Below are 22,056 nucleotides of genomic sequence, written 5' to 3' on the forward strand. Positions count from 1 at the left end.
GGCTTCTTTTCATGTTCTTTAGGAAAGTTTTATTCTTGCAGTTTTTTGTCAAAGAGCAGGCAAGAATTTTTGTCCTGGATACCATGGGTATAGGTTCACATTATGCAATGGCCTCCATGCTATCTGAGCTTTAAGAATGGCAACAGGCTGTGTTTGGTGTGCTTTTGAAACAGGGACCTCCAGGGTGGAATAAGTTAAGGGGTTCAATCACCACTGATTTCATAGGGATGTTGTCAATATAATCTGGAGATGGTTTGGGGACCACAAATGTTGAATATAAAGTCTAAAAGTGGAGCTTAAAGGGACACTGGTGTTTAAACAAGGGTTTAATGAAATAAGAAAAAGTTTGGGCTGTGTTTTGGTATTTTTAGTGCTCCCATACTTGGCACTGATAATCAGATTATCTTTGTGTCTGCTATTCTTGACAATTCTTTTCTTGATCTGTCTCTTAGTAAGGTTACAAATATATAAAAAAAAAAATCACTTTCAGCTTTTCGAAGTCCCAAAGTTGTAGACCTCATTACATTGCTCCAGAGGGTGGCGTACCAGAGTGATATGTCCCGCATAATGGTGAAATAATAGTCTGACAGAGTTCTCATTGTAGGAGTATTACATATAGTCATGGAAAAAATATTAGACCACCCTTGTTTTCTTCAATTTTATGTTCATTTCAATGCCTGATACCACTGAAGGTATATTACCTGAAGAATATAATAAACACGGCAAAAAATGCAGCTCATTGCATAATACTTTATGTCCTATTTGACATGCTTAAGCTTAACTGTATTCCCAGGATATAAAAGAGGCCATTTCATGTCATAAGCAGCACTGCACATGCAAAGGTCTAGAGTGGTTTCCTGCTTACATTCAAGCCATAGTACAACTCAGAAGCTGTCAGCTCTCACATAATGCCTAGGCACTGCTGGAAATTGGCATGAATGAGAGACAGGTAGCGAAAATATTGAAGATCTCCAAGACAGCCATTCATTACACCCAGAAAAAACAAGCCAAACATGGTACTACCAAATTGCCAGCTGGTCACAGCAGGAAACATCTTTCTTCCCCACCAGATGACCATGCACTCATCTGTTCCTGTGTTAGGAATCATCATCAGACCTCCAGGGACCTTAAAAATGAGTGGACACTGTCGAGAAATGTGACTTATTCGGCAAGGACAATTCAAAACCGACTTCTTGAAGCTGGGCTGAAGTCACACAGGGCACAGAAGAAGCCCTTCATCAACGAAAGGCAGAGGAAAGCCCAGTTATTCTTTGCTGGGGATCACAAGGATTGGACTGTTGATGATTTGGCTAAGGTTCTCTTCAGTGATGAATCCAATTTTCACTTGATACCCACTCCAGCCAACTTACTGGTTAGGAGGAAGCCTGGAGAAGCCTACAAACTAGACTATCTTGTCCCTACAATAAAACATGGTTGTGGATCAGTGATGATCTGGGTTGTTTCAGTATGAGTGGAACAGGCCAAATGCAATTGTGTGAAGGGCAAATGAACCGGGTCATATATAGGGCTACTCTTGAAAACAGTTTTCTTCCATCAGCTAGAAAGCTTTCCTGCCTCCAGTGACTGGATTTTCCAACAAGGCAATGCCCCTTGCCACACAACAAGATCAGTTAAAGCCTGGATGGAGAACGAGAACACTGGAACCATGCCTTGGCTCGCTCAATCACCAGATATAAATCCGATTGAAAACCTGTGGAAAATCATCAAAAGCAAAATGGAGAACCACAAGCCCCAAAACAAGCAAATTTGTTTGAATTTGTGCTGCAGGAATGGGCTGCTGTGACAGCAGAACAATGTCAGAAGCTGGTGAAGAGCATGCCAAGACACATGGCTATAGTCATCGAAAAGAGTGGTTATTCAGTCAAGTACTAACTCCTGTGTGTGTCATGTGACTAAAACAGACAGAAAAGAAAATATGTGGTCTAATAATTTTTTCCATGACTGCATATGTATGTTAAGCACAGAAGCTTTTAGTTTCCCAATTAAAGCATGCATGTAGTCTACCTTTCAGCCTATAGACATTCATGCATTCATGTTTTGTCTGTGTGTGTGTGTGTGTGTGTGTGTGTGTGTGTGTGTGTGTGTGTGTGTGTGTGTGTGTGTGTGTGTGTGTGTGTGTGTGTGTGTGTGTGTGTGTGTGTGTGGAGGCCAGTGTGCCGTGAGCAGAAATCTCTCAGGTTCTTTAGCACAGAAGCATGCATCCTCCTTTCATTAGACACATACAGCACGCTTGAGGATGGCAAATTGGGCCGAACTAATTACAATTTAAACGAAACCATAATTGGACATTTTGTGCTTGTCATACGATGAGAGACAGATGGGTTTGTAATTACATTACAAGTCTGACATCATGGTGGCGAGTTACACCACACACCTCCTCATGCCCTTCATGGATGCTGACGGAAAGTGGCCTACGTTCAGAAACAATTTGCTGTTGATTTCTATAATCAGTCAGCGTCGACATCAAGGTACTTTATCAACCAAATCAGGATAAATCACCATGCTTATCAACATCATGTTAGTCTGGTTTTGGTCTAATGTGGTAAAGTGGGATAAAGTCAGAACATTTCTGAAGTTAATTTTATTTTGGAAGAGAGAAAGAATAGTTTTAATTTTTAAATCTTAGAGGATGAAACTCACAAAGCTCATAATGCCATTTGGGCATGGTAGTTCAAATCTGTGTCATGATGTATAATGCATTTTGCTTCACTCATCACTTGGAAACAAAACATTTTTTTAAAAAAATGCAATACCACATTGTAAAATATGCATTACTGTGGTGTAAAAAGGATTTAAAATCAACAAATCGATACCATAATAATTATGACATTGTGAATAAATGCAGACAAAGTGCATAATGTAACTCTGAAATTGAGAAATAATCCAGCTAATCAGACTGAACAATCACAGAATTGTTTGTTGGTTTTATGTAATAACTGATAGAAAAGCATTCAGAAACAATGGCAATGACATCTTTAGAAGATGAACATATTTTCAAGTTGAAACTGGAGTTAAATACATTAATAAATTGTCAATAAATAATCACATTCAAAAATTGTAACTGTAGACATATTTCTGGCCTTAACAAAAAGTAAGAGTCTAAAGCAGCACTAGTGGCACTGAATATCAGAATTATTATTCATTGAGCGTTTATTATTAAAATTTGAGTATTAAAATTTGATGAAAATCTCTAGAAGAATGGAATGGCATAGAATCAGGACCTAAGAATGTTGGTTTTTGTTTGTGTGTTACCACTTGAGAGAAGTCAGAACCTTCTTATTTTTTGTTTATTTTATTCATACATTTTCTGTGTCATTGGGTAATTTGGGTGAAGCAACATTTCAAAAGACTTTGATGAAAAAGACGTTCACCTCAGTGAAGCTCTGTGAAATCCTAAAGGATAAAAGTAGAACTCTTCAAATATGTAGGCCTATACCCAAATACACTCAAAAAAATAACTAATTGGATGAACTCAATTAAATTGTGGGCAGGATTTCCATCCAATATAAATATGTTGCCCTAACCCAATCTAACATCATCCAAGGAATATGATTTAACTGAGTTAGTCCAACTCATTTTTTGCAAATAGTTAAATTAAAAATATTTCTCCTTGCTAAATGCAACTGTTTTGTGTCTTTTCAACTCATATTAACACAATTATGTGGACATAAAATAATTATTTTACATTTGATCCCCCTTTAAGCAACAAGATATGAGACAAAACCTGCTTAAAATGTTTTATTTCAAGCTTGCAACAGTGGTCAAAACTGAACACTAATTAACAGGTCTGTGTGTTTACTTTAAGGCTAACAAAGACAGAACTAAGCAGGAAATTAAACCAGAAAAAACTCAACATACATTTAGTTCAGTTTACAATTTTGGTACCAAGAAAATATCAAAATAGAAATTACCAAGATTAACCCTGCAATTCGGTTCAACATCTTGAATACTCACATTAGGATAACACTCGAACAATTTTTGCAATCTATTAACTTTTTTTCATTTATACAAAACTTAAGAGGGGCATTCCTACTTGTAAAGTGCCCTGGAAATAGTACTTAGGTAACAATTTTGTAACTACTGTAAAATTATCAAACCCCACACAATCAGTAAAGATGATATAAAAAATCGAGTCTTCACAAGTGGGTGATAAATTTCAGGGGGGGGGGCATAGAACAAAGGGGTCACTCAGTGCTTTGGTGAGTGGTTTGGTGTTCCTCACTTCCTGGCTTTCACAGCCAGCAAATCTCAACCCAACCGAACAAATCGGACATTTTCAGACCTACACACCAAACCCCAAAATGCAAATCATCATGAATTATGAATACACACACCAAGAAATCTCATTTTTAACTTGAATAATTCACACCAAGATCTCTAGGTTTTACATGAGTATCTTCAGCAATGTAATAACATTTTTCCATGAACTGAAAATGACATCAATGAAAGTGTTGACTTGTGTAAATGTCCAAGAGTCATACAGTCAGATGGCAAGGATGACCAAAATGGACATGTCGGCTGACACTTGAATGGCAACCTGAGAATGGTTGAAAGTAAAGTCATCCTCAAGAGGTTAGGCTGTGGATGCAAAGTGGCCAAGTCCATAGAATGTTCCAGAGTTAAACCCCCTCACACTTCAGTTTATTAGAAAGGAGTCTCTCCACACATGCATATCATCTATGCATTGTGTTAACCAAGGGGAAAACTCACTAAATTGTAGTTTCTTCAAGCTGCCTTTGTGCAACTTAAAATTCTTCTGAAAAGATAGAACAAAGGAATCTTTGATGAGGTCAGCGATGGTCATTTGTTATGGACTGAGAGGGAAAAAAGCAAAATAAAAGCAACTCCCAGAAGATCTGATTAGCATAAGAGGTGGTCACCGCTTATGCAAATAACTTGATTTTCAGCTGCTGGATTTTTGTGTTCAGCTTGTGCCCATCCAGATTCATTATGATCTTCTGGAAAAATTCAAAGGTGTACTTCAGGTTGTCTGGAAAGCTTAGTTCAAGGGCATAAATGAGTCCAAACAGCATGATGAAGCCCAGGATGGCACTGCCAATGTTGCTGAGAACTTTAATGCCTTCAACCATAATGCCCACATCCACTGGCTCTTCCACCCCCTCTCTTCTGATTGTATAGATCCCCATGGTTGTGCCTGCGATGTCCTTCTCTGCTTCCTCAGTGGTGGAGGCCTGCATGTCAACACAAACACAAAGCAATGATGCTGAGAGAAATAGTGAACACCATGCTGAGAGAAATAGTGAATACATACTAAAATATAAGTAAGTGATATTAGATTATTAACTGCACTGAAGAGAGACAGACTTCATAAGCTGTCAGTATCAAAATCAGATACCAATTGCTGCCAAATAACACTTTGGTGAAATTCCCTCATGGACATAATAGTGTACCATGGAAACTGTATGTGGGTGACACTGTTTTATCATGCATGCATGGGAACATACAGTGACAAACGTACCAGATATTCCTTGAAGAATGAGTCTGGATCTTCATTGAGGTAGATGACAAGGCTTCGCAGGATGCACTCCCTCTTAGTGTTGATGTTGTCACACTAAAGTAAAGACAACAAAGACAGAATTTAGCCACATGTAGGTGCAACAGTGTCACAGGTTGTCTGGAGACTATACAAACAGTAACACTACATACAGTAAGTAGGACATTCTTTTCAAAAATATGTAGACAAGAACCATTAAAATAATACAGTAAAAGGGGTGTTCTGTGAATTTCTACTAACCAAATCACTGATCGCCAGGACACCTTTAATCCTTTGCCCCTTCATTCCTCCTTTGCTCTTGAAGATCTTCAGCAGCTTGTCTGAGAAGTGGTCAAACTGTGACATGAATTTTGATTGCAGTGGCTTAGTGGTGATCCGTAAGAACTCTGCATTCACCTGGAAATATTGATTAAAAAAACAGAACACAAGAATTTGTTACTGCTTCTATTATTACTACCATGAAGGAATATGTGATCGTCCAATTAATCATCAAGTAGAAGAATAAAAACAGTCAACACATACATAGAGGTTTACTTACTTCACTCATTTCGAACAAGGCAGGCTATCTGTCCTTAAACTCCGCTATCATGGGCCCCTGCTCCACAACCTCTAGTCGTCTTTGGGAAAAGGTTTTCTCCATTTTTGCTTTAGTCACTACTGCGTTGTCACGCTTCTTCACTTCTGACAATAAAGCGATTCTTTTATTCTCCAAGCTTTCTGGGGTTTCACCTTTTGGGTGCAGAGGAATATAATGAACTTCAGCCTGTCTTGGTTTCTTGATTTTGGCTGCAGCTTTACTTCAGCCTTCTCGTTTGTGCTTAAAGGAGTTCACACGGATTTCAGGATGTCCGAGATGCCTGAGCTTTGTTCCATAGTTTTGCATTTTATACTTAAGTGATTGTGTCCATCCCCAAAATCCTGTTTTGCTACCCAGTTGTCCCAAAAAAGGATGCATCTTCGTCAAAGCCGCTGCCACTTCTTCACACAATAGTCTTTTGGATATTTAGTGTATTTCATCAATTCTTGGGTGAGGCCATCAAGGATGATTCCTTTCAGCTTTGGGCCAGGGTTGAAGTATGTTCCATTCGTCTCAAACTCTGTATTCTTTTGGTGGAGCTCAAATTCAGCCTCGTAGGTGAATTTAGGGACCACAAAAACCTTTGGCCAGGAGGACATTTTTGAAGGCCGAGTTTCTGGGGATGAATGTGGGGTTGATGTGTACAGCGTGTCATCACTGCGAGATGAGGCTATTGAGGAAGCAGAGGCTTCAGGCTCTGGGCTTGTGGTGACAAAGGTCTTAGCAGATGAGTCTACTGTTGTTAAAGTGATGTAGGTCTTGAGAGGTGACAAGATTGGTGAGTATATCACTTTTAGTGTACTTTTATTTTTAATTTCAGACATGGAATTTAAGTTCATGAATTCCTTAAAGTCAGCATCCATGTACTGCAACCTGAAGTCTTCTTTCAACTGAAAAAATGTCTTTACTAACACATGCCGTTCTTCCACTGTTTCTGGAATTCCAGAAACCAGGTGCAGTTTTCTTGAGTCAGACGCATCACCAAAGATGACCGGCAGAACAGCTGGATCTGCCATTATGAAACACCTTTAATCTAGGGCAGAAATAAGAGAGAACAAGAAAACAAAACATTAGGGAAATAAGGGAGGGGGAGATAGAGACAGACAGAGATACAGACAGAGACACAGAGATGGCATGATTTTTGTATGTGTGATTTAACAGCTAATTCCATGTATTAAATGTACATGGGCAATCTGTGTATGGACATGGAAGATGACAACTGCCCCTAAAATGTACATGTGTCTGCCGAAAATGCTGCAACAACAAATACCTGCTAGCTAGTTCCAAACTGCATTCCTTGCACTTCCACATCCTGAAAAAGAAAAATAAAGACAATTACATAAAACAAATGACAATAATACAGATCACCTTGCATCAACAGTTAGGAAGCAGAATGTTACTTACTATAACTAGGAGGTTGCCATAAGTAGCTTGGTATTACTGATCAAACTGCAAACAAAAATTAGACAAATTTATGAGTAGTGTATGATTTCTGTGATAATTTGGTTAAATTATATTTGTCCTGTACATACTGCTTCTCCTAACTCAGACAAAAAAAAATTCCCATTAGTTGACAATCTTAATTCTAAAAAACACAAAGTATGTAAAATGAAATGGAAAAAAACACAGAAATTGAAAAAAAAAATCACACGGCCCTGCCAGTATGAGTGTTAGAATATTCTTAATCACTAAAAATACCTTTGAGGACTTGCCAATAAAAGCAGAAAGACATAAATATTTAGAAATTGATTAGCAATCATTTTACAGTAACACGAAAGAAACATGTAATGAAAAAATGGATTAACATTATATTTTTAAATCAAATATCAAAACTGATCAGCATTATTTTGGATTTGAATCACTGAAATGTGTTTCACAGTACAGATTAGGATACAAAAATTATACAATACACACCCATTTGCCAATATATTTGTTGTTACATCTGAACAAAACTATATATACATATATATACATACACACACGTGTGTGTGTGTATATATATATATATATATATATATACGTGTGTATGTATATATATATGCATATATACATACACACACGTATGTGTATATATATATATATATATATATATATATATATATATATGCACATACATACATATACATACACACAAACATACACAAACTGTGCATGAAATGGAATTAGCAGGTTTGTGCTAGTTAACAGTAAATAAACCTACAATCAAATAAATATGAGCAGGTTCTCACAGCGGTCATCCAGACAAACAGAGCATAAAGGGGAAGCTAACAAGTATATCTGCTCATACTGAGCTTAACTAACTAACTCGGTGGCTAAAGCCTCAAAACTTTTCCTTGAACGGTTTTAGTAATAAAAGTTCGCGGCCGAGCCACCATGTTGGTTCGCCGCTTCTACAGGATTGGTGTCTGGTGAACGGAAAAGCGGTTGTCATGTGACCACCTACTGGCGCGCTAGTGCACGCCAATCAAGTGGTCGATTTTCAGAAGCAACGCGCTCCCGCGCAGGTAATATCATACCTGTAGACGCGTAGCTTGAGTGTGTGTGTGCGCAGGCATCAACATTTTCGTTCAAGGCCGTTGTTCCATTATCGACAGAAACAAACACAATATTCAACATATACAGTCCCATTGAATTCCCACTACTGGCCTCCCGCGTAGCTTCTCGGGTGATAATGCTGAATCACAAATGGCATTAACAAGAGGGGAAAGAAAGACGACCTGGCTAACGTTAGCACCAACTAGCACTAGCTCGCTAATTCGGTCTTGTAAAATCCTCCACAGGTCATGCACATATTTTGTTTAACACGTTTGACAGCGAATTACACTGTCAACCACAAGAAATGATGGACAACTTACCAAACAATGGATTTCCTCCTGCAAGCAGTCGGTGTGGTAGTTCGCCCCAAATCTCTACTGCAGTCTATGGATGTGCTGGAAGCACAAGACTCTCTGCGCAAACTGAATGACGGCCGCTGTCTCGCGCATGCGCAATAGACTCGGACAGCAAAACATTTTGCGTTCATGAATCATAATAATTACATTATGAATTCATTTTATGTTAAACTGCATGAATACAAATGTGTATTTTATAAATACATATTTTTTAAATAAAGTAAATGATACGTAAATGTGTCACATCTAAGAGGAGCTTGAATCATTTTTTTGAGTGTACGCGACAGTTCCGCCCAGAGATTTTGGTCCATATTGACATGATTGCATTGTTGCAGTGCAGTCTCTCTGAGCCTTTCTGTGGCTGAAGCCAGTATTTTTACTACAGTAAATCTAAACAGTTAATGTTTAATGTAAAACAATTTTACATTAAATCAAATACCTGGAGTGGCCATGCCTCAGGTGGCAGAGCAGGTTGTCCACTAATTGTAAGATTGGCAGTTTGATCCTGGCCCCTCCATGCAAGACACTGAATCCCAAGTTGCTCCCAACTGTGGGTGGCAGCTCTGGCATCACTGGTGTAAATGTGAATGACAAACACATTGTGAATGTCACGGGACAGGCAGGTGAGAACCCAGAGCGCAGACACACAGATCAGGAGAGGACAGATTAAATTAAACAAGGTTTATTCATAACACAACGTAATAACACAATGCAACACCAAACCAAACTCAATTCATAAAAGCAAGGAATTAACTATAAACTGGAAATCTGACTTATCAAACCAAAGAATCAGGCCGAAATTGAAACTGAAGGTGATTATTAATTTGGCAAACAAAAACGTCTGACTTACTACACCCAAAATCCTAACGGTGGGGGCGAGGGTGAGCAGGTTTAGATACCGGCAGTCTAATAGACGCGCGCCGGCGCCGCCAATCATGCAGCGGGGAGCCCCGGTGGGAAAACTGGAATCTACATCACCCGGCAGATCAGCCGGGCGGAACAGAGTTGACAAGGAGCGGGGCGGGGAATCTGAGACCTCTTCCCGAGGTGGAACAGAAGACCGAGTCTCAGTCACGGCTGGATCGGCAAGACGGAGGCGAACCAGGTAGTGCAGCCGGGAGAAACTGTAACAAAACAAACACGGATTAACATGTAACTTGACAAGAGATTACAAGAAGACGTGCACCTCAGAGCAGACCAGACCAGCTTGTTACCGTAGCAGACGCTAGAATCTGGCGCAGACGGGAGGGACGAGCGGGTTCTTATCCGGTGCTGATGACCGATCAGATCCAGTTGCGCTCCCTCCGCAGCTGGAGCCAATGGGCCCCAACCACTGGTGCAGCACAGAGGGGGGTGGGACAGAGAGAGAGAGAGAGCAAGGGAGAGATGCCAGGAAGAGAGAGAGAAGAGAAGATTAAGAAGCAAGAAGTGAGGAGAAAAGGAGGTAGAGCGAGAGAAGAGGAGAGAGAAAAAGGCCGACAGGGAGCCAGGGCGAGACTGTGACAGTGAAGTGCTCTGTAACACCAGGCTAAGGTTAAATGCACTATAATACATATGCCATTTATTTTGATTATATTTATAGTTACTGTTCAACTTAGAAGTAATGCAATTACTGTAAGGTGTTGAATCTTTTAACATTGAAATGAAATTACAAAGCAGAGTGCTCATGTCTGCTGTATACTTTATATCATTCATTTAATTTATTGAGGGCTTGAAAATTAGCCTGACGCTATACTCTCTATATGTAATACATCAGAAGTGTTCTATGTTAATTGAATGGTCCCTGGTCAAATAAATGAATAAATTAAAAAAAAATTTAAATTATGGAGAGCTTACAGTCCTACTTATGCCATGGTTTGTACAGTCCAACTGTGTGTCACAGTCCTTTTGTACGTCGTGAGTGCTTAGATCATTTTCTACGTCACAGGCAGGAGAGGTCAGAGGAGATGAGGTGGCTCAAAATAGAAAAATGAGGATAGCCCATGATGCTGTGTAAAAATTACATTCAGCTATCAGGTTTTATACTGTTAGTAATTCCATACAACTTGAACATCTACTACAATAATATTTTGAATGTGGTGATTAGTACCCTGCTGTCACTAAGATAATTCCAGACAACTATACTGTGTTAAAAGTACTATAATACCACAGAGTACCACTTTAAGCAACCAATTTAGCCAATATTTAAATTCACTTTAACAGAAAGGGTGACTCTTTTTCACTGATAGGGAGAGTAAACTGAGCCTACAGTGAGTGAATTTACCTTCTGTGTTAAGCTTGTTTTATGCTTGCCGCGTCCGCGAGGTCCATGTGGCTCCGTGCGGAAAAATTACGTCATTTTCGCACCCACGCCCCCTCGAGCGGCCTTTCTGTGCGGAAAATTTCCGCTCCGCGCAACTCCACATTTTTCTAACCAATGCGGACGAAGCCGCGCAGAAAAACATGGCAGAGGGCCAGGGCCTACTCATAGCTGAAGTCTAGAAATACGTGAACTTATGCGGTGCATCACACAGAGATCACCGTGGTAACCGGGTTATGAACTATTCATGGTGTAAAATTAAAAGTAACTGCTGAAATGCTTTTATTCGGTAAAATGCCATGTTTTAAGTGGTGTAAACAGTGGCAAACTTCTTCTTCTCTAGTATCAGAGTAGACCAGGTAGACGTGTGTTTGAGCTACACTGCCCCCTGCAGTTTGGAAGCAGACTTCTTCTTCTCTAGTTTAGTATCAGAGTAGACCAGGTAGACGTGTGTTTGTGATACACTGCCCCCTGCAGTTTGGGAGCAGACGCCACACGGAGTATAAATGCATACACGTTCTCTCGCGCGGCTGATTTCCGTGTGGCTCGTTCATGCAGAAAATATATTCCAGCCTTTATGGTCACAGCCTCTGGCTGTGATCAGTGACAATCCCTTCCCTGCTCCGGTCCAGGTTTTTTCCTTCTCTTAGGTGTGTTTTGACACAGAGGCTGAGCAGCAGGTGCAGGTGCTTAGCAATCAGCAGAGGCAGAGCGCAGGCAGGTGTCCCTTACCATCATCTCCACTCACATCTCCATAAAACCAGATACCACTGTTCACTTGGAACGGGACAATGAACCTTCACTCGTTAGTACTGCGCACTATTCAGTCCTTGCCCTTTGTTTTGTGACTTTCAGTAATCCTGTGTTTCTTTGTTTAGTTCTTTCACCCACCTGTGCCTCCTGGATCGGCTGTTGCTCAGTTCCATCCGTTGGAGAGAACCTCACCTGTTGGATTCCCTGGGTTTCACGCTTCAGCCAGTCAGCTCTCCATTCTCATCCTCCAAAGCAAGCACCTGCTGCCAGCCTCCCACACCAGGAGCCCTGTATGCCCTTCAGCTTGTCTAACCCTCCCAGTATGACGCCTGCCACTCCACCGCAGTCCCACACTCTCCACCTGTTTGGTCGTCTCTTTACTGGGAACAGTGGAGCCTGTCCTCGTCATGAACTCTGTTCCTCTGCCCAGTCAGCTAATTCCCTAATACCGAGCTCAACCAGAGAATAGTTATTTATGATGAACTAATGTTCCTTCATCGTTTATTTCTATTTTCTGTATAGTTGTTAATTCTAGCTGAGGTTAATTTATGGGTTTACATCTATAGCTGTTGCTGTGTGCATTATTGGGTTTTGGGGATTCCGTTAGGATTATTGTTAGTCAGGGTTTTGTTTAATGTTGGGTTTTTGTTGTATTCCTCACTTGGTGGTACCAAGCCAGGGTTTACATTCTTTATTTCTTTAGTGTAGTTACTCTTCCCGTCCTTTAGAAGGATCTCATTCCGTCCGCCTTTGGCGGTAGAGTAGTTCTGGGTTTTGTATAGTTCCGGTTTCCTGTAGTAGTTCTGTACAGTTAGTTGTGGGTTTTCGTAGAGTTCCGGTTTCCATTCTAAAACTCTTTTGCCTACGATCTCTATTTCCTGCACCTGAGCCTCTGACACCCACCGTAACATTCTGCTAACCCCTCTTTGTCCAAAATAAACCCAACATCCAACATGTTAAGTAGCCCAAGCAACAGCAAACAGTGTTGAGAGGGATGACAGTCACTTTATAAGCACATTCTTGTTTATCACCAGCTCTTCAAACACAACATGAATTTATGGCAACTGCTGCCAACACTGCCATAGTAACATATCCCCAGTCTGAGCTAATGGCTAGAGTACAGGATATGTATAAGTATAGGATATGTGATGTGATGTTTGTGTGTGACGATGATAAAGATCTGGTATCTGGAATTCAAAAAACGAAAATTCAACACAGTAGCCATGGGTTTAAGGAAATTTGTAAGGTGATGTCAACAAAGGGAGAATTTATTAACAACATAATGACTGGCTATAATTTAACTATACAGACTCTTTCATTCCTGACAAAATTTAAGACACTCTCAATTTATATTTGTATTTAATTGCTGCTAGTTAGGACAACATGAGTAGTGTTTGTAGTGATAACTGGAAATTGAGATTGGAACTGGAGTCGATCCCAGCTGACTTAGGGTGAAGGCAGGGGACACTCTGGACAGGTCACCAGTCTATTACAGGGCTACACATAGAGACAAACAAGCACACTCACATTCACACCTACAGACAATTTAGAATTACCAATTAATCTCTGCATATTTTTGGACTGTGGGAGGTAGGGGAAAGGTAGAACCAGGTGAAAACCCATGCATGCACAGGTAGAACATGCAAGCTGCATGCAGAAAGAGCCCAAGCCCAGGCCAGAACACAGGATCTTCTTGCTGCAAGACAACAGTGCTAACTACCAAGCCACTGTGCAGCCACTAATTCAATTATTTTTACATTAATTATAAAAGATTTATTTCTGTGAAATAGACCTTATGAGGTAGTAGCTACATCACTCGTCTCTTCGTCACTTCAGCAGCAGAAACAGTCTGACAATACTTGTTTTTCTCACGAGACAAAAAAGAAAGAGGAAAAAGCACTCATTATTTGTGTCTCATTTCAGTGTTGGAAAAGTATTTCTAGAGTTCCAACAACTTCTTATTCTGTACTAGTTATGTGGACATCTTGTTTGCATTTCTCTGGTGAAAGACTTTGTTTTGCTGATCTTATAGTCTTGTCGCAGTCCAGTTTGTTCTTTGAGGTTTGTCTCCCTTCATCTTCAGGAGGAAGAAACAAGGTAAGAGGAGGCTTGCCAGAGGAGCCACAACTGTAGCTTCCTTTGCAGACTCATTTAGCACTCATGACATATAAACAAGACATTTTCACACAGCTGGAATGTGCACACCACTGTGGGAGCAGACTTGATAAATGTGTGTATACTGTATACTGTATATACTCTATGAGAATGAATGTCATTCTTTTTTTTAACAGTCAACTTTTACACCTCTTTTGTTCTTTACAGCACGTGTACGTTAAAAGCTAACTCGAAAGTGTCAAAAACTGCAATACCACCAAGTGCTGCAAGGCGTTGGTGTATTGATTATACACCAATTCAAACCCCATTATAAGACGAGATTAGAATTGTTTTTCATTAGGATTTTTTTTGTTAACTTCCCTGGGTTTGTGCAGTAATCTGGTGGTCCATCTGAAAATAATTAATTAATTCGATATCATGCGTTAAAGTTGGGAACGAGGCTGCTTGATTGACAGTCTGATCTGGAAGGATTGACAGGCCATTCGGATGAGACAGCCATGACTCTCATTCACCGTGAACTCGGGTCTCATTGCCTTTTTGAATCACTAGTGATATAATTGCTATTACTCCATCATTATTTGTCAGTGTAGTAGCAGTTCATTTTCTACAGACAGTTCTGTTGTCTCTTTGCTTGTTTTAATCAGTTTCGAGTTCACCATAATTATGAGTTATTCTTCAACTGATTGAACCAACAGAACCCAAGGGACTCTGATACCATGCTCAGTTAGTCAGGTTTATGTTCCCAATTGTTGCCAGTTTTAATGCACTTTATATGCAATTTCAGAATCAAATTTAATACAATAAATACAATGCGTCCCAGAAGTGTGGCTTCAACCCCCAACAGCAGCACACCAGAAGTGCAACCAGGAGTAAAACCTAACTCCTGTGGCAGATGTGCACACCATTCTACAAGTATTTATTATGGACAGATAGACTCTCAAATGTGTGCTGAAGACCTGACAGGAAAGCACAAACTGTAATATGTATCTTCTGATTCTTTATTGCCAGTATTAAAGATTGACAATATTTAATTAACATTTTTAATATTTATCTTGTTTATTTAAGCCAGTGGTTCTCAAATTTTTTCTGTCGGGCCCCCCTTCGGAGGACAAAAAACTTTCGTGCCCCCCCAATAACTGTGCGTATATATATATATATATATATATATATATATATATATATATATATATATATATATATATATATTAAAAAAAAAATCTGTGAAAACACGAATATGCAGGGCTGTGCTATTTTATCTGATTCCATTTTGTTGTTTTTCACAGTAAAGATCAGGGGTGTCAAACTCATTTTAGTCCAGGGACCACATAAACCCAATCTGATCTCCAGTGGGCCCCACCAGTAAAATCACAGCATAATAATCTATAAATAACCACAAGTCCAACTTTCCCCTTTGTTTTAGTTCAAAAAAAGTACATTCTGAAAATGTTCACATTTAATGAACTATCTTTTTACAAAATATTATGAACCTGAAATTTCTTAAGGAAAACAAGTTCAATTTCAACAGTAGCCTATTATGCCTCAGTTCATCATTTACACATGCATTGTAACTGCCAGATAACAGTTTATCTACAAAAACACAAAATATTCAGTCACAGGTATCTGGAACTGAACAATCTAGTATTTCATTTCATGATCAGAACAACGTGTCAAGTTCTAGAAATTATTTTCAATTTACAGTTTTACAGATTTACAATTTACAGTTAATGTTGTAATTTTTATCATTTGTAAAGTCGGCCCGCGGGCCGAAATGGACCGTCTGGTGGGCCAGTTTTGGCCCACAGGCCGTATGTTTGACATTGCTGGTAAAGAATTATCGGAGGAGATGAGCCGAGTATGTGACGTGATCGAGTACGCTGGTGTTCCGACTGCACATTAACGATGCGTTCTCCCGTTCTCAGGAGTCTGTACTTCGGAGTCTGAACGGCCAGTACATATACCATAGGTATATACAGAAGATCATTATTATCATTATTATTTATATCTATGGCATATACAGTCTATGGGCCAGCACAATTTCAGTATTGTTGTACGTCGCGAAAAACAGGCCAACGTTAAAACAATAGTTCAGCTAATTAGTTCCGTGTTGAAGGACCTTTTCCTCCCAGTCGCCCGCGCCCCCCCCGACATGCCTCTGTGCCCCCCTAGGGGGGCGCGCCCCACTATTTGAGAAACACATTTAAGCCAACAAGTAGCTGCCATTGGATGGTGCATTGAAACAAGCTAAACTAATGACAATAAATAAGAAAATTGAATGTACATATAAAACAAGAGTAAATTCAGCATTACTGGAGTGATGATCCTAATATCTGGATTCAATCTACAATACCAGGTTGACCAGGACAAGAATCGAAGAAGAACACATCATATCTGAAGTGTTTCAGGAGAAGCACACATGGGACACAAACGTCCCTCTTCTTTATGACACTGCAAAAAAAGATACAGAGAGACTCTTATTGAAAGCATATACTGTATATAGACTTTTTATCGTTCTTGCTATTAAATATATATGCTTGTGTTCGTAGTTATATTAGAAGTTTACTTTCATGTATCTTGAAATTCCACAGTTTGTATGCATGTTTACACTTTTTATATTATCTCAGGTGGTATGTAGTGGTATGAGATAAACATATTGTGTTTGATATTGTTTTAATCACCTATTCACTGTATTTTAGATCTGTGATCATCATAGATATTTAACAAATTTATACATTTAAGAAATTAACTATAAGTAAGTTCGAAAGGTATTTGGTCTCTGACCTCTCCTGGACAATGAAGCTCAACACCACCCCTTGAGAGGAACACATCCATGATTGGTTAGATGCTGAATTGAATTTGACTCCAAAACATTATATAAAAAAGAAAGTCACTGGAATACAATGGGGGATTTTTCATGATGACTTAAAATGATGGCTTAAACTAAGAATGCCTTAAAACTTGGCTTAAAACAAAGGCTTAAAACTGGGTTCTTTAATGATGGCTTAAAGAAACGTATGGATTAACTTTAAGCCTTGTTATTTGAGTATTTTTCCACATCCTTTTCATGCAATTGTTAAGGATTCTTTCCTACCATTTAAGCTAGACTTTGTTTTTCCTATGTTTTATTTAAAGTTGGACTTCTTAAGGTAACTTTAACAATGCAACAGCACAAATGTTTTCTCTATAACTATGAGCATCGTCGCTTGTGTTTTTACCTCGGCACACTTTTGCAATGCAAACATGCCAAAGTACCTCCTTGTCTCTGCGTTAATGAACCAACTCATCCAGCAGATCATCACAGCTTAATGTCCTGCAACAGCCTCTCCCTCCCTCCTACAAAGGCTATACAAGTATCATCTTCCTTCTGATAAATGGGTGAATTTACAAATTACAATTGATTTTCCAATTTCAGAGTGATTCTAAATTCATCACCTTTCTATCAACTGGTTTCAGTGACAATCACAGTTAATTACTTTATCTGCATTTATTCATTCATTTATTCACTGTCTGTTTTTGTTTGTCATTGTTTATTGTTTGTTCAAAGTATTTATTAATAAATGTTTGTATATAATTATTGTTGGTTCTACTGTGTATTTCTTTGTGTGGGAACTGGAGGTCAATGAAATCAGAGTTTACAACTTTTGATTGTGAGACTGAGCAACACAAGTAGATTTGATGAATTTAAATTTAAATTGAATCTACTTTTGATAAATTCAGTCGAAAATATGGGCTGCATATTGGCTCGGTTGTTAGCACTGTTGCCTTGCTGCTAGGAGATCCCCGGCCCAGGATCTTTATGCATGGAGGTTGCATGTTCTCCCTGTGAATGCATGGGTTTTTTTCCTGGTTCTCTGGCTTCCTCCCACAGTCCAAAAACATGCTGAGGTTAATTGATGATTCCAAACTGTTCATAGGTGTGAATGTGAGTGTGTTTGTTTGTGTCTATGTGTAGCCCTGTGATAGACGGGTAACCTGTCCAAGGTGTCCCCTGCCTTCAAACTAAATCTGCTGGAATAGACTCCAGGCCCCTGTGACCCTAATGAGGTGTATAGATAATGAATTGAATCTAAAGTATTCCCGAAAAAGGTCTCTCAGATGACCTAAATTAAATACTTAAGTGGTACCCCTGATAAACAAGTGCAATTTTAATCATGAAGTGTAGTTTCTACACTTATGTGGTGCGACCCCATTAGGCTACACATTTTTGCTACATATAATTCCACTTTCATTGTGAGGCTACATCCACTACACATTTTACAGTAATTGTTAACATTAAGTTAGGAAACGTTTTACCATCAGATGTTACACACAGTCTAATGTCAACTTACACACAGTAACTTCAGCTACAACAATGTAGGTTAACTCCCTTTGTCTGTAATATCGTCCAGATATGGACAAGAGCACAAGTTATTAAGATGACTTTAACACTAACCTGTAGCATTTACCTTGATTTATGGAGGCTAACATTGTTGGCTGCGGTGTCACAAAACATAGAAGCAACCGATTAAGGTAAGGGGGCAGATAGGCCTTGACTCTCAATTAATCCCTCGCTGCTCTCTGGATCCGCTCTGTTTTCCAAATATAGCCTCTTTTGGCTCCAAAAATTTCAAGATGGCAACCAGGATGTACCACACTCCTGGCTTCACTTTTTCAGTCCACAAACCAGTAGATGATGTTACAGTTGCTATGTTCAACTTACTTCTATAGTTTTGAATAATAAATAAAAACGTGTGATATTTGTATTTTTTAAAACACTGTTCTGTTTATTTGACAGTGATCATAAAATAGAACATTAGACTGTAACAAAATTACTTTTTAGTTACAATAGCACACTTTACTTATTTTGTTAAATGACTGCTCACATCTGTGGTGGGAAGGATTAAGACGCAAAGACAGGAGTGAAGGAATGGACTGGAGGATGTACAAACTCAGAAAAAGAAAATATGAAATATGATAATATTTATGCCCTCATGTGTTTCCTATGTGACTACCTATTCTGCTTTAATTGTTTTCATTCGTGTCCTGTTACCCTCACTCCATTGTGTATTTATTCTTTGTGCTCCCCCACCCCAGTACAGGTTCATGCCCAGTTCTTTGTGTTCCATTCTCCTTGTGATTTTCTCTTGATAATTTGGTAATTAGTGTTTTTGGACGATGTCTTAGTATTGTGTTTTATGATATCTCTGGCAGATTCACCTGTGTACCTAACCTTGCCTGAAGACTAGTTTTGATTCCACCTGCCCTGTGTTAGACTGTGCTCCTGAGTGCTTTGTTGTCAGTCAACTAGTTGTTACAAGCCACACTGAGTTTATCTGCAGGTGTCGGTGTTTGATCTTACATTATATCAGTTTATTTGTGCTCGCTTCAGTGATGACTCAGTGAGGCCAGATGACAACAAAAAAGCCAAATTAACTGACCTTTCTTTGTGGTACAGGCCTCTGGACATTCACTAGCATGTCGTATAGCCTGAACATGGAAGTCCCTGACCCTTTTCTGTCATAAGGGTTGGGGCCAATGGTGTGCACTCTAATGCTATATTATACTACCACTACCAATAATACCATACTACCACATTATATTATTATGTCAAGAAAAAGATTTGGAATGTCCTAATACATAGTATGTGAAATGCAGAATGCCAAAAATACCAGAATGTTCTACTACATTTGGTCACATTTTGCAGTTTGCAAGTCAGCATTTTTTTCTAGCCATTTTGACTCATAATTCTTTACACAGCAAAAATTACAATGCATATGTTACGGTGTCTTGCTTGAGTAACAAGCTTAAGCCGGTAAGAGGGCATAATCAGGTGATTGTACACTGCGACAGATGTGACATATGAACAATATGATAAAAGCTTGAAGTGCAATATTAAATGAAATGGTATGTCGCAATTGTATGATGCTGTGTTCAACAGTTGCGGTACTGAAAGACAAAAGAAGACGCATATGGAGACAAAAGAAACACTGCTGCTTTGTGTTTGGAAATGTAGAATTTAATTCAGAATTAAATTTTTACCATGTTTAATCACTATATTTAATAGATTTTTACTTTGTCCAAAGATGCCAGTTAATATTACAAACTTTCTCTAGCATATCAGATTCCACCTTTATTAAAAAGAGAGCTGTCATAAACAATATGGTAATTTTAACATTGGAGTTTAACATTTCATTTTGCTTGCTTGATAGCTATCTCAAGAGCTAACTACCAACTGTCTTTCTGCTTTGTTTTATAACAGTTGTCAATTCAGTTGTTCAACAACATTAATGAGAACAGACATGGAAATATTGAAATTTCTTCCATCATGTTACGACTGTGGTTGTATGTGTGTAGTTTTTTTCTGTATTCTGTGTGTCTCCTTTGGGTTGGAGCTTTCCAATATTCAAATAGAGCTGTGCCATACTGCAGACAAGATTAGATGCCAGGGTATTGGGTCAGTGCAGGATTGGTGGAGCAACCGATGAGAACTGGTAGATCAGGTGGAGTGATGAGGTTGCCTCTGGGGCAGAGAGGGTCAGATGGGTGGGCCATCCTCAATAGTGTCCTAACTGGCATGCACAGGAAGGACAACATTTGTTGTATATAGAAGCAAGTACTGTGGTAGCTGTATGAGGAAGTGAGATGTTACTTTTTGTTTAACTCATTTTCACTTGTTGAAGTTAGAGAAGGAGGAAAGACTTTGTATTTAATTTTGCCCCTTTTATTTTGGTAGGTAAGTTAGACTCCCAAAGACTAGTGTGGTTTTGTTTGTTATTTTGGCGTAGAGCTCACTCTTAATTTAATTTTTATCTTGGTCTAAAAGGTATACTGACCTTAATTTTGCATTTCCAAAACAAATGTTTTTTTGTTTTTTTTAACCGCGACCTTTATTTATCATATCACATTTATTGTTTTCTCAGAGGAACATATTTTGTGTAGCTGCTTCAGACCTGTGAAGGATAGCATTTCATGTTGCATTCAAGTAACCCCTAGGTTGGACGCATCGTTACTATGCCTCCTAGCTGACATTAACACTTACCAGTATATCAATACAATCCTAATTTGTTTACAGTCTGAATTTATTGAAGTGACATTCTAACTGGAATTCAAAGCCACATCTGCCAGTAAACAGTGAACTTCATTACCCCTCCATACAGTCTGACACAAGATTTACCAGAACTGTACGGCCTAAGTGTTGATTCTCTGACAGACTATAGCTCTGAGAAAATAAAGCTAAAATGAAATTCCATCATGCACTGGACATGGTGTGTGTGTTGTCTTTAGACTGCATCAGCAGTAATCCCTATTCTTTGCTATTTATACATTCTGTCAGGAAATGATTGACTCTTCCAATCCCCATGAAATAAAACATTCATATTAATTTAGCTTTGTAGCAGGTGGAGGGATCTTTTGTGGCTTTATTTGAAGGATCAGAAAATCCCATCAAAATCAAAATGAAACTCCTTAAGCCTAAACTCCAATTGAAGTTTGATATCATCCTCTGGCAAACATAAGTGGATTTGGTTTTAATAGCTGCCTTTAATCCCTGTGATGTGATTCAACTCAAAGAAGTGCAGGTCAATAATGAAAAAACTTGGAAAATATAATTATGTTATCCAGAAATATTTGAACCCTGAAGAATTACCTGTCACAGGCTGTGAAGAGGGCATGAATAACCCAAATTCTCATTCGGAATTACATTTTGTTCCTTTGTATACAAATCGGCTTACTCATTGTTTTGATAGATTGCGCAACAATGCTGTTAAAATTCAGCTTAGGCTGCAGCCGTTGGACCTGCTGAGTCTATTGGAAGTGGAACAGAAGTTTGAAAATTGTACATCAACAAATGTGCATGCAGTGACCTGCACATAAACAAACACACACACACGCACGCACACACACACACACA

The sequence above is a fragment of the Amphiprion ocellaris genome, chromosome 15 (assembly GCF_022539595.1).
Source record: "Amphiprion ocellaris isolate individual 3 ecotype Okinawa chromosome 15, ASM2253959v1, whole genome shotgun sequence".
Classification (NCBI taxonomy): Eukaryota; Metazoa; Chordata; class Actinopteri; family Pomacentridae; genus Amphiprion; species Amphiprion ocellaris.